Here is an 11,779-nt window from a genome sequence, read left to right as displayed (position 1 = left end):
TATTAGTTCGAAGTATTTGAAAAAATGCTTGGTAAGTATCTCGAGGGAATCATTTAAGTGCCTTTCTCTCTTAAATGTCACAAATGTCTTGCATGTTGAGAAGGAACACTTAAACGGGGATTACTGTAATACAATATCTGTTAAGTAATAAGTATATGAAAATTATTGTGTTGTTTTAGGTTTGCAATTAAATTCATTTCAATAATACCTGTTGTAGAATATTTTGTGTTGTATTTTTAGGATTGCATGATTTTTGTTACTTTCTGACACAAAGGACTAACAGCCCTATTCTGTGCACTTTACAAATTCAACAAATTTCTAATTTGTAAAAAATTGAAATTTATCAATCATTTCGTATTCTGTGTCTAAAATAAAAAGCTTTTTCTTGATAAATTGTTAAGAAGTAAAAGGCTCTAGACAAATAAAATATCTCGTTGTGGATAGCTGTGAAAGTGAGTTTGTTGTAATGGAAATATTTTGCTTTTGTCGTTATTTTTATACAAAGTGGAAAAATATGAACATGTTGATGGCTCGCGATATTAAGAACTTTATTTTTTTCTTTTTTGTATAAAAAATGAAGATAATGGAGATAATTTCGCCAATAATGAAGAAAGTTTAGAATTCGTAGTTCCCAAAGAACTTTTCTGAAGCTAAACATAACAACCAACTAAACCAAAATTGCATTCCAAATATTTTTAAATATATTATAAAGGGCATATGTACATATGTATATATATTATGTTTTATAGTATTCTATGGCTTTGCGGGGGAGCAAAAGACTAGGGAGGGCACTCCCTGTTTAGTTAGGGAGGCTGACGAGACTCTGGCGACCGAGTAAAGGGGGTATAACCTTATCATCTACATATATAGGGTTGTAAAACCAAACCAAATACTTTGCATCAGGTCTGGGAGGCTTCAGTCGATACCTCGACAGCAATGCTCGGTTAAAACAAACACTCATCCAAATAACGGCCTTTTGAAAAATAGGGCCACATTCGGAGCATGGAATATTTGCGCACTCTCAGAAACTTCACGTCTAGACCAAGAGCAAATAATTTATTCTGAAATTGAAGTTGAATTATTAACAATTTTACAACAAACATTGAAATGCATGTGAAAACGTACATACGTTATAGAATAATTCAAATAAGTTTGTCAATTCTATTCAATATAATTGGACAGATATCAGCTGTTCCTGTTTAAATTATTTTGTTTCCCACACGTGTGGGGAAATCCTATGCGTACTGAACTTTTTACATTATCAAAATTGTCACAGAACAAAAAAAAATTTCTGCGTCGGCTTTAGTATAATATCCCAGGCTTTCGGAAATAAAATGGGTATCGTTGGAAAGAGGAGGTTCTTCAGATTAAGAATATATATATATATAGCTGCAGCTGACTTATAGTTTTCGAGATATTCGCACTTAAAGTTGAAAAAAGTGCAACTTTTATCTCGAATTTTCACAATATATGCCGAATATTTTATCAATATTATGCACTTATTTTACACTTACACTTCACCACATTCTTTCTGCATATTTATTTTATAAAAATTATGACGAAAATAGCTGTAAATAAATATCTAATATTTTGCGGAAAGTATTTTTACACGAAAGACCTTTTCATTTACTTTACTTATAGTATGTATGTATGTGATTGGCGTTGCAACCGTTTAGCCGGTTATAGCCGAATCGACGATAGTGCGCCACCTGTCTCTCTCCTTCGCAGTTCGGCGCCAGTTGGAGATCCCAAGTGTAACCAGGTCGGTCTCCACCTGGTCCCTCCAACGGAGTGGAGGCCTTCCCCTTCCTCGGCTTCCTCCGGCGGGTACTGCATCGAACACTTTCAGAGCTGGAGTGTTTTCGTCCATTCGGACAACATGACCTAGCCAGCGTAGCCGCTGTCTTTTTATTCGCTGAACTATGTCAATGTCATCGTATAACTCGTACAGCTCATCGTTCCATCGTCTGCGGTATTCGCAGTTGCCAATGTTCTGAGGACCATAAATCTTGCGCAAAATTTTCCTCTCGAAAACTCCTAGTGTCGTCTCATCTGATGTTGACATCGTCCAAGCTTCTGCACCGTAAAGCAGGACGGGAAAGATAAGCGACTTGTAGAGCTTGATTTTGGTTCGTCGAGAGAGGACTTTACTGTTCCATTGCCTACTCAGTCCAAAGTAGCACCTGTTGGCAAGAGTTATTCTGCGCTGGATTTCGAGGCTGACATTGTTCGTGTTGTTGATGCTGGTTCCCAGGTATACGAAATTATCTACGACCTCGAAGTTATGACTGTCAACAGTGACGTGGGAGCCAAGACGCGAATGCGCCGACTGTTTGTTTGATGACAGGAGATATTTCGTCTTGTCCTCATTCACCTCCAGACCCATTCGCTTCGCCTCCTTATCCATGCGGGAAAAAGCAGAACAAACGGCGCGGTTGTTGCTTCCGATGATATCAATATCATCGGCGTACGCCAGGAGCTGTACACTCTTGTAGAAGATTGTACCTTCTCGGTTTAGCTCTGCAGCTCTTATAATTTTTTCCAGCATCAGGTTAAAGAAGTCGCACGATAGTGAGTCACCTTGTCTGAAACCTCGTTTGGTATCGAACGGCTCGGAGAGGTCCTTCCCAATCATGACGGAGCTTTTGGTGTTGCTCAACGTCAATTTACACAGCCGTATTAGTTTTGTCTGCAAATTCAGACATCGCGGCGTAAAGGCAACTCCTTTTCGTGCTGTCGAAAGCAGCTTTAAAATCGACAAAAAGGTGGTGTGTGTCGATCCTCTTTTCTCGGGTCTTTTCCAAGATTTGGCGCATGGTGAATATCTGGTCAGTTGTCGATTTTCCAGGTCTAAAGCCACACTGATAAGGTCCAATCAGTTTGTTGACGGTGGGCTTTAGTCTTTCACACAATACGCTCGATAGAACCTTGTATGCGATATTTAGGAGGCTGATCCCACGGTAATTGGCGCTGATTGTGGGATCTCCCTTTTTATGGATTGGGCAGAGCACACTGAGATTCCAATCGTCAGGCATGCTTTCTTCCGACCATATTCTGCAAAGAAGCTGATGCATGCACCTTATCAGTTCTTCGCCGCCATATTTGAATAGTTCTGCCGGTAATCTATCGGCCCCCGCTGCTTTGTTGTTCTTCAAGCGGGTAATTGCTATTCGAATTTCTTCATGGTCGGGTAATGGAACATCTATTCCATCGTCATCGATTGGGGGATCGGGTTCGCCATCTACTGGTGTTGTACTCTCACTGCCATTCAGCAGTTCGGAGAAGTGTTCCCTCCATAATCCCAGTATGCCCTGGACATCGGTTACCAGATTACCACCTTGGTCTCTACATGAGGATGCTCCGGTCTTGAAACCTTCGTTAAGTCGCTTCATTTTTTCATAAAATTTTCGAGCATTCCCTCTGTCTGCCAGCTTCTCAAGCTCTTCGTACTCACGCATTTCGGCCTCTTTCTTTTTTTGTCTGCAAATGCGTCTCGCTTCCCTCTTCAGCTCTCGGTATCTATCCCATCCCGCACGTGTTGTGGTCGTTTGCAATGTTGCGAGGTAGGCAGTCTGTTTTCTCTCCGCTGCGAGACGGCACTCCTCATCGTACCAGCTTGTTTTTTGTCGTTGCCGAAAACCAATTGTTTCGGCTGCAGCGGTACGCAGTGAGTTTGAGAGGCCGTTCCACAGTTCCCTTACACCGAGATGCTGATGAGTGCTCTCAGAGAGCAGGAGTGCAAGTCGAGTAGAGTATTTCGTGGCTGTCTGTTGCGATTGCAGCTTTTCGACGTCGAACCTTCCTTGTGTTTGTTGACGGGCATTCCTTGCTGCACTTTACTTATAGTACATAGAGTTAATATCTATTAATATTAATACAATCTTTTTATAGGGCATTTGTTTTCTGCATTTGAGGTATTTATTTATTTTGATTCTTCTCATTCGTTTGCAAAATATCTGATATGGCAACACTTATTACTTGTCAAGCTGCAACCCTTTTTGTTATTTTTGAAATTAAGAGATTTGTGTAAAATGTTAAATATTTATTTACAGGTTACCACTTCTCTTTTACAGCACGTCGGTGTGATTATCTTGTTCGCTCTATCTCATTGCTTTTGGTGCAAATGCTACATATGTCTTTCTGTTCTAATTTTGCTATTGTTTTGGAAAACCACACGTCATTCTGTGGTTAGCAGAGCCATCTGAAGTCGTTTGTTTGCTTCATCATTTTGATGGTCACCCTTAGTCACTGGAAGTGGTCATTTGTGTGGTCACCCCTGCCCCGCTACTAAAATTTGGTTCACTGGTCACCTCGTTAATGCTACCGGTTACCTTTTATTTCGTTTAGAAATAAAAAAAGAAGTTTATATTTCCTTATTTTAATTTATTTAATTGTATGAGGTATATACATTTATAAATTAGTATGGTATTTTACATTATTAATAATTATTATAGATTAATTTTAAAATATTAGCAATGCAGTACTAAGTAAAATTTAATTTTTATAAACATTTTTGTTGCTATCATTTATACATTGACAAAATTTACTTATTTTACATATAAAGTAAAATCGCTCATTTACTTGAATAGTGTCACAACTCAAAAAAGTCGATATTTCAGGAGAGCGGTTTAAAGTTTTCAATTGTCTCTTATTAAGCAAATATAGAAAACTGCCATCAGTTTATTGACAAATCTAGTGGCCTGTAATATATTAAATACAATGTTGAGTAAAAATGGACCAAATAGAGTGTACTATTACTTTTTCTTGGGCATAAATGTGACCCATTTTCAATTATGTCGTTATTTGTGAAAAATATAAATCAATTTCGCCGTCATAAGTCAAATGTGACGTTTTTGCTGAAAAAAAGCAATATGAAAAATTTAATTAATATTCACCAATATCGTTCCAACACAAAATATATCGTTCTTTCTCAAAAGAAAACCAACTTCACCCTATGACAATATGTGTTGTATCACAAAATATGTCGTTGTTTCGTAAAAAAAGTATAACTAATTCTAGCACAACTGAGAAGTGTCGTTATTGTGGTTAAAAAATGGTTAATAAATGAGCGAAATGATAAATTGTAAGTTCAGCTTAATAATTCTTGCATAGTGAAATCAGAAGCAAGATGAACATATTCGGCGTCTCAGTATTGTTTTTTTGAGCTCTGTTAATTGTTAACTATCCATTGTGTAGATCCAAGGGCTCCATAGGAGACACTCTGTTTAGCACGTCGAAAATAAGTAGTGAAACTGCTACTCCAAAAGTCAAATGTAATTTGTTGTACATAATCCGATGTAATAATACCTAATCCGAAAGTAATACAGTGATCCCCGCTTAAGTTCCACCCCTTTTTAGTGCCTTTCCCTCTTAAGTGACTGCCCTACAAGACGGAGCTAACCCATACACCACTACACATGCAAAGTTTTTCAGCTTTTACCAACACATACGCAATAGTAACTTTTTGTAGTTAAATAACAATCTCGGTAGTTAGAGTGGCAACATACATTAACCCTAATTTTTGTATGTATAAGAGAGAGATGCACGTACTACAATGAACCGATCAAAATCTCCGCCATGGCCGCCATTCATATGAAAAAAAAAAATTTGAAGTGAGTGGATGTAAGTGCGTATTAATAATTTGTTACTGATATTATTTTATATTTATAGTAAATTTTCTAATTACAGAGCGGTATTATGGTGGACTGGATGCTGCAGCTTATTTTAAAGGATTATAACTGCAGAAAATGGTCTCGGAAGGCAAAGCGAGCTGCAACGCACATCTGGTGCGTACATGCAAAACTAAAAAGAGAAGCAGAACAAGGATTATGCCACTTTAGGCAGATGGATGAGTTGATAATATCAAACCTTATATATGTATATTCTAAACATAAAATCTTTTGTTATAATATAATTTTATCTTTTTATTATCCTTTTCAGATATTTGCAAACTTAGGAGGAAAAATGAAATTAAATTAACGAAACGGTGACCCAACAAATGACCAATACCTGTGATTAAAGGGTTACCCTGAAAATGATAAATCGAACAGTCTCCCCTGATAGATGGCTGATTAAAAAAAAACTACTACAGGGGGCTCTGCTAACCACAGAGTGACATATGCCTTTCCAAAACGAAGAAAAATTAGAGCAGAAAGACATATGCAGCATTGGCACCAAAATCAATGAGAGAGAGCGAGCAAGATAATCACACTTACTTGGTAACTTTCTCTACTCGTCTTGCAGGGCGTATTTTGCGGCATCGTTGTTTTTTCTTTAAATTTACATATAAAATTCCCTCTTTAAGTGCCTTCGCTTAAATGCCAGTAATATTTAAGCCTTTTAATATTTTTGACATTGAATGCGCTGAGTATTGTCCAAAGGAAAACATAAACATTGTTTTGTAATGATTTTTTTCATATTTATTGTTATTAATAAGTATTTTTGTTATTAATAAGAAATAAATGTGACCTTCATTCTAAAAGAAAAAATATTAGTTCGAAGTATTTGAAAAAATGCTTGGTAAGTATCTCGAGGGAATCATTTAAGTGCCTTTCCCTCTTAAATGTCACAAAAGTCTTGCATGTTGAGAAGGAACACTTAAACGGGGATTACTGTAATACAATATCTGTTAAATAATAAGTATATGAAAATTATTGTGTTGTTTTAGGTTTGCAATTAAATTCATTTCAATAATACCTGTTGTTGTAGAATATTTTGTGTTGTATTTTTAGGATTGTATGATTTTTGTTACTTTTGTTTAAGGACTAACAGTCCTATTCTGTGCACTTTTCAAATTCAACAAATTTCTAATATGTAAAAAATTGAAATTTATCAATCACTCCGTATTCTGTGTCTAAAATAAAAAGCTCTTTTCTTTATAAGTTGTTAAGAAGTAAAATGCTCTTGACAAATAAAATATATCGCTGTGGATAGTTGTGAAAGTGTATTTGTTGTAATGGAGATATTTTACTTTTGTCGTTAGTTTTATACAAAGAGGAAAAATATGAACATGTGGATGGCTCGCGTTATTAAGCCGTTTTTTAAATATATTTAGAAGTTTATTTTTCCGTTTTATGTATAAGAAAATGAAGATAATGAGGGTAACTTTGACGAAATTGTTTTCTATATATTGCATGCGATTGTAGCTTAGCATTTTTTTGCCAATAAAGAGCAAAGTTTAGATTTCGCAGTCCCCAAGGAACTTTTCTGAAGCTAAACAAAACAACCAACTAAATCAAAATTGCATTCCAAATAGTTTTAAATATATTATAAAGGACATATATGTATTATATTATGAAGTATTCTTTGGTTTTGCGGGGGAGCAAAAGACTCCGGGGGATGTGGAATCGAAAAGCGAATATATATATATATATATAGTTCCTGCCATCTCGTTATCAACCTGTTTGGTTAGGGAGATTAACGAGGCTCTGGCGACCGAGTAAAGGCGGTATAACCATGTCATCTATATAGAGTAAATGGGGTTGTGAAACCAAACCAAATACTTTGCATCAGGTCTGAAAGGCTTCAGTCGATATCTCGACATCAGAATCGGATAGAAAGGCTGATAACTCTTTGGTCAATCGTAAACCAAACTTATCAACGAAGCCACAATGAAGAAGGCTCGGTTAAAACAAACACTCATCCAAACACGATCTTTTTCATGAAAAATAGGGCCAGATTCGGAGCATGGAATATTTGCGCACTCTCAGAAACGTCTAGACCAAAGCAAAGGATTTATTGTGAAATTGAAGTTAAATTATTAGCTATTTTGCATCAAATATTGAAATGTATTTGAAAACTTTCGTTAAAAAATAATTCAATTCAATTTTTCAATTTAATTCGAATATAATTGGACAGAATCAGCTGCTTCTGTTTACAATATTTTGTTTCCCACACGTGTGGGGAAAAGCTATGCGTACTGAAGCTTTTTATTTTATCAAGATTGTGACAGAATACCAAAAAATTTCTTACTTGATAAAAATCTGAAAAAAATTTCATTATTTTTGTTATTTTGTAAAGTGCACAGAATAGGGCTGTAAGTGTGCTTCTTCCATCATACGGCGAATTTTAGATCGAAATTGTATTGACCGATTGATGAGCGATTGCCGTTGTATGTTTTGAAGAACTGCTGGTGGGATTCCCCGCACCCATACCAAGTATAGCTTCCAAGTATAGTAATACTTTATATCCATTTTTTTGTTCCGAATTATATTTAGTATTATCACCATAAGCATCCATTACGTTGTTATTATTGCAATGTTGGTGTATATTAATGCAATCTAATCTGTTTCTATGAGCCTTCTGCCTGGAGTCGCTATTGTTGTATTATCGTTGTGTTACTATTAAAAGTACTGTCTAAGGTGATATCCAGCTTAAGCTTAAGTTTTTCTTCCGAAGCTTGCAAAGATCTGAAAAGAGTTATAAAAAGATAAAAGTAAGCTTCATATGGAAGTATATTCTAACAAAAGATTATAGTATATACATACATATGTAATGTTGGATATTATCAACTCTGCTTCTATCTTTGGGTTTGAATGTTTGTGAACCATTTTCTGCAATTATATTCCTTTAGAATACTCTGTCAAACATAGTATCGCTCTGTAAAAAGAAAATTTACTATAAATATAAAATAATATCAGTAACAAATTACACTTTGATAGTAAAAAAAAGACAAGACCAAATTCGACGGTTTCCCACTATTTCGGGTCCTACGAATCGAACTGCATCATTACTTTTTTTAGTTGCAATCATGGTTTCATACAAAATTTTTGGTTGAAGTTTTTTATCAAAGTGGCCCATTGTAAGAGAAAGGCACATTTTTCTTCGGTCTCTAACTTTTTGAATGTTGATTTTTTTGGTAACCTTTCTTTGGCAAAGCTTCTCAGAATAAGTCCGTCTTTAAGTTCTGAAATCTGAAATTTAATCCATTTTTTTAATGTTTTTCCCTCACGTTTCGTCAATATTTTAATTTACCCTTTGATACTTATACATTAAGTGACATCTTGTAATAGTAAGAAACTTAAGCAAACACAACGTTCTGAGCAAACTAACCATTAGAAAAAAACTTAAAAAAAATTGTATTTTTTAAAAAAGCTACACTAACTATTTTTGTGTGCTGTTTTATTTTTTTGTATCTTATAAGTGTTAAGTAGAAAATCCAAGCATTCTTTCACCATCTTCGATGATATACTTTACGACTTTAGTGATTTTAAAGCCGCTTAACTATCCGAAAATATCAATATGTGTCTAGTCGTTAACAATCTTTTTGACAGAACGAGAAAGCTTTCTTTAATTGCAGTAATCCCTGCTTGGAAAACACTGCAATGATCCGGTAACAGGAGTGCTGCTCTTTGTAAACTTACCATACGCTTTACTGCGTACTTCTTATCAATTATTGGCCACCAGACCAATATCCCATATGTCATAATCGGCCTTACCATAGCTGTGTAGAGCCAGTGTGATACGCGGGGGGTTAGTCCCCATTTTGGTCCAACCAACCTTCTGCAAGTGTATAGTGCTAAAGCTGCCTTCTTTACCCTTGAATCCAAGTTTGGTTTCCATAATAGCTTCCTGTTTAAAATTAGTACCAGGTAGCTTGCTTTCTCACTTATTGATAGCGGTTTGTCGTTTATTGAAGGTGGTGTGAACTCTGGAATCTTCTGTTTCCTCGTAAACATCACTATCTGAGTTTTACTTGCGTTTAGGGCTAATCCACCCAACGATTTATCTTATTTAGCCATGTTTGCATAAGGAACGAAAGGATATATAGGAATTTTCCCCAGATTGAGACAGCCACATCATCAGCGTAGACCACAACATGTACTCCATTTTCTCTAGATCTAACAACATACTGTTCATTGTTAAGATCCATAGAAGCGGGGATAGCACGCCTCCTTGAGGTGTACGAAGCATCTGTTCTATAACTTTCTTGAGTGATTCCGAGACATTCAGATCTTTAAGCGCGTTGATTATGGCCTCTGGCTGGATGTTGTTAAACGCGCCTTCTATGTCTAAGAAGGCTATGAGAGCGTATTCCTTTACTTCCAGAGCCCTTTCAATCTCTGTCACCACCGAGTTTAAAGCTGTTTCTGTGGATTTTCCTTTGGAGTACGTGTATTGTGAAACTTTCTATTAATCTTTCCAGTGTTTTTAGTAGAAATGAGGAAAGACTGATTGGTCTAAACACCTTTGGACTAGTGTGAGAGCTTTTTCCCGCTTTTGGTATTTATGTTACTTTCACTTTCCTTCATAATGAAGGAATATGGCTTAACCGAAGAGTCCCTTCGGGAATGGTTACTAACCAGCCCGTTACGTAACTGAACGATTTCTGCAATTGAGCCGGGAATATGTCATTAGGTCCCGGAGATTTAAAAGGCTTGAAACTGTTAATTGCCCATATTATTTTGTCTATAGATATTAAGTCTCCAATATTAGGATCTGTGTCCACTTCATTATCTGGAGTATACTCAGCGGTGAAGCTCTCTGTGCTGCCCGGGAAGTGAGTATCCATAGGCAATTTTAAGGTTTCTTCACTGGATTCCGTCCAGCTCTGATCTGGCTTCTGTAGATACCCAACGTTATGTGTAGCCTTTGCTATTATCGAGACTTTCTTAACCGAGACGCTTCTGTCGTGGCCTCGATTTCTTCACAGAAGGATTTCCACGATTTTCGTTTTGATTTCCTAATTTCCTTTTCGTATGACTTGAGAAGGCTGTAGTATCGTTCCCAGTCCTGCTCTACTTTCGCTACATTAAACTGCCTCCTGCACTCTTTATGATATTTCTTAAGCTCGGGGGACCACCATTGGGGTCTAATTCTTCCCTTACTGCGAGTAAATGGACAAGCCACTTCTCATGCTTGTTGATTAAATTCTGTGAACCTTTCAACTAAGGAATTTATGTCCTCCCTAATCCGAGGTTGGAATGGAGGAATCATAGGAATATAAGGAATATTTAGCTCTTGCATATGCACTAGCCAGTTTGTTTTCCTATGAAGTCTATATTTGTTATCTCGGCCTACTTTATCCCACAGTACACATTCAATACACCGATGATCGAAAAAGGAGTGTTCTTCTGAAACCCTCCATCGTGGTACTCTTTCTATCAGTTCTCCCGACACATGTGTTATATCCAATACTTCTTGTCGATTTCTAGTAATAAAAGTTAGCGTTTTACCTCTATTACACAACAAGAGCTTTGTGCCTAATAAATAATTAAAGAGCAACTCACCTCTTGTGTTGGTATCTGAGCTACCCCATAGTGAATGATGCGCGTTTGAGTCGCATCCAAGTATTAGTGAGCTCTTGGACGCCTCACTTTCTTTTTTGTACAATATAAAAATATTTAGATCCTTTCTTACCAATATTCATGTCCTGTCCTTACCTTCGCAATGTGGCATGTATAATTTATAATTCGGCGTCCTTAGGCCGCAAATCCGCCCTCCATTAACCCATGACTCCTTAATGTGGTAAACATTAATTTGTAAGAGATGCATTAGTTAAAGATACATCTACATCATCTTGGGAATCGCTTAAAAGCTCTTTCTTGATATATAAATTAGAGAGCCTGTCCACTAGTTCATATCCTGAGGAACACTCACCTTATTCGAGACTATCGACACCGCTCGAGGACTCCATAGGATCTTCCTCCACTTCACCCATCTCGTTATCCGAGGTAAGATGGTCGATAGCGCCGGCATCTGCTTTATATGTTTTCACTTTGACTTTAGTAAACCCATAATTAATTTTACCGCCACTTTTGTTCAGCGGTTCAATTGAGTC

Source organism: Zeugodacus cucurbitae, chromosome 6 (assembly GCF_028554725.1).
Source record: "Zeugodacus cucurbitae isolate PBARC_wt_2022May chromosome 6, idZeuCucr1.2, whole genome shotgun sequence".
In the NCBI taxonomy this organism is placed as follows: Eukaryota; Metazoa; Arthropoda; class Insecta; order Diptera; family Tephritidae; genus Zeugodacus; species Zeugodacus cucurbitae.
This window is presented reverse-complemented; position numbering follows the sequence as displayed.